Below are 2,972 nucleotides of genomic sequence, written 5' to 3' on the forward strand. Positions count from 1 at the left end.
TCATTCACTTGCAGAACGCAAGCTTCTAGAGGGCACATAACTCTGAAGTAATGAATTTAGGTAATCGGGTGAAGAACCAGTGGTGGTTTTGTAGGCAAACATTAATGCCTTGAATTAATGCCTTATGTGAGCAGCTATTGGTAGCCAGTGCAAACTGATAAAACAGAGGTGTGATGTGCATTCTTTTTGGCTCATTAAAAATTAATCTTGCTGCCGTGTTCTGGATTAATTGTAAAGGTTTGATAGAACTGGCTGGAAGACCTGCCAAGAGAGCATTGCAATAGTCATATGTATGTATATATATATATATATATCACACATTTATTTATTTCATCTATTGTGTATATAAAACCCAGATTGATAAGAATAATTAAAATAGCAAAAAATACATATCAACTAAAATCGTTTAAAAAACACAAAAGTCAAGTGTTTTTCTAGTTGTTGTTTTTGTTGTTGTTGTTTTCAGCCACACAGTATTTCCTGGTAACACTTATTATTGAGAATTTACACTAATGCATGTGAAACTTTGCCAAAAGATTAATAAGATAAAACTGGTTTTCCTGTTTCTTGTTATCAAAGCCAAACAGCTCATGTTATGACAATTAAGAGCACACGCAATCAGTTATATAAGTACATACGTTTTGCCAAAAAATGACAAAATTAAAATGTCAAAATATAATTGTACATCTGTGTATTTGCTAGATAAGTATGTTGCTATCAAATCATGAATTGTTGAACAGCATCATTAGAACAGTGTTCCTTTTTGTGATCAAGCAGAACAAGTTGTGGAAGCTGTGATATATTCAGTTCACATCCCTGGTTGTTTCCTCAGGTGACGTCCCGTTCCAGTGCAATCAATGCGATGCCAAATTCAAGATCAACTCTGACCTGAAGCGCCACAGTCGGGTTCACTCCGGCGAGAAGCCTTATAAGTGTGAACTCTGCGAATATCGCTGTGCGATGAAGGCTAATTTAAAATCCCACGTGCAGCTGAAACACAGCGTCTCCGACTCCTTCCGCTGCTCAAAATGTGAATTCCAGTGCTCCGCCAAAGCCACCCTGCGACACCACTCCTGCCAGCACCAGCCGGCCCAGCCTTTGCAGTGCAGCGAGTGCAGCTACTCCTGCTCCAGCAAGGGGGCGCTCAAGATCCACGAGCGCGTGCACTCAGACGAACGACCCTTTCAATGTAAGCACTGTTCGTTTGCTAGTAAGCAGCACAGTAATTTGTTAATTCACAGGAGGAAGTGTCACGCAGATAAACCGGACAAGCAGGGTAAGTCCAGACAAGGAAGCGGGATGGGGAAGGAGCCGCCCAAACCTCTCAGCTCGCGTTACCGGGTAAGACTGAAAGCAGCACGGGCGTTTTGTTGCGACTCGTGCGAGGCTTCGTTCGTCAGGGAAGACTCTCTTCGCAGCCACAAGAGGCAGCATAATAGTAACATGCAACAAAAAAGTAAAACTGTTACCAAACAACCCGTACAGACAGCCAGACAAATCTCCTTTCACAACCGACACACCGTCTTCCTACAGCACGACGCATCTTAAGAGCATCATGGCGCCCTCTATAGGACCGGAGGCTACTTTTGTCCAAGCTGCCGCTGGAAAGGCTGGAGCCGTTCTGCTCGGTCCGGAGGATCACGACGTGCTTTTGAACCCCGTAATACAGCACGTCAACATGCTAGCACGAGAGTCCGGCCTCGAGCAAAAGACGGTTTTACTCACTCAAATCGACTCCAGTGAAACCACTCCTCAAACCAATACCCATAACTTCATCGCCTCCTGTTCTGCATCCGCTTCTGATGGCACGCACGCCTTCATAACGTCCTGTTTTGACCTGGAAAGCCTCCACAAGCTCATCCAGGAGGGCGGGACTGAGGTTACGGTGGTAACAGAGACGAATCCGATGATTACCACCACAAAAGAACCCCTGAACATTGATGGTTCCTCGTCTCAGGATGAAGATAGTTTGAAGATAGTTGAAGATAGTTTAGACATGGGTCCACCTGAAACCTTTCTTGTTCAAAGTCTCCCTCTGTCGATTTCAACACAGGACCAGGACCATCTGTCTCCACACCATTTATTTTCAGACTCCAATACGGTGGACATCAATGATTCATAGTTGCGCAAATAAGGAGATTTCACTGTGATATTGAGTTTAATTAGACTAGACACCATATTGAATTAAATACGGGTGAAAACGAGACTGTGAGGATTGGACTTAAGAGTTTTACAATGGCACGCACTGCATAAAGGTCCTAGATTTTGTAATTTTCACAACTTTACAGCTGTTTTAATGGCGTTTTTTTCTGCTGAACGTTTTCTTCGGTAAGGCGTTTCGTCAGCTGGACAGTCGGTATGTTGTTAAACAACAATACAATCCATTGAACGCACTGTACTTCTGTTCCTCACAGCCCTGTTTTCATTCCGGTCAAAAATTAAATATGGTGATGTCCTGATTAAGGTCTGACATGAAGATAAAATTATCTGTTTGTTTGGTTAATTTCATGTTTCTTTATCCAACTAATGCTTTGTTCATGTTGTGTTGGAATGATAAAATTCAGAAATGTTTCAGTGCTCATCCAAAATGGATCCATGTGGAAGTTTGTTGGAAATGACAAAAAAGCGCACATGGTAATACCAAATAAATATGGAGTTGAGATTAAAATCTAGTTAACTTTTAACTGTACAAACTGCTGCCATTTTGGATTAATCATGCACATTGGTGGGAGAAATCAGAGCTTTCATAAAATTAAGAGTATGGTTTATAACTTACAATTAAAGGTGCAGTAGGAGATCTTGGAAAATGCTAACTTGTTAACCTGATAGCACTGAAAGCGAGCGTCCCACCCTCCCTGCAATCGCCGTCCAAAGCCACGCCCCCTGAACGCATATACGCTCACTCACAGACCAGAATACAAGAGACAACATTACTACAATAGGCTACATCAGCGGTTCCCAATTCCAGCCCA

General features: G+C 42.5%; 1 pseudogene; it reads left to right on the forward strand.

Annotated features, from left to right (window-relative positions):
• Positions 1 to 2,235, forward strand: part of LOC107697814 (zinc finger protein 64 homolog, isoforms 1 and 2-like) — a 44,877-nt pseudogene extending 42,642 nt beyond the window's left edge.
• The last annotated feature ends 737 nt before the right edge of the window (positions 2,236 to 2,972 follow it).

The sequence above is a fragment of the Sinocyclocheilus anshuiensis genome, unplaced genomic scaffold, assembly GCF_001515605.1.
Source record: "Sinocyclocheilus anshuiensis isolate Anshui unplaced genomic scaffold, SAMN03320099.WGS_v1.1 scaffold78, whole genome shotgun sequence".
In the NCBI taxonomy this organism is placed as follows: Eukaryota; Metazoa; Chordata; class Actinopteri; order Cypriniformes; family Cyprinidae; genus Sinocyclocheilus; species Sinocyclocheilus anshuiensis.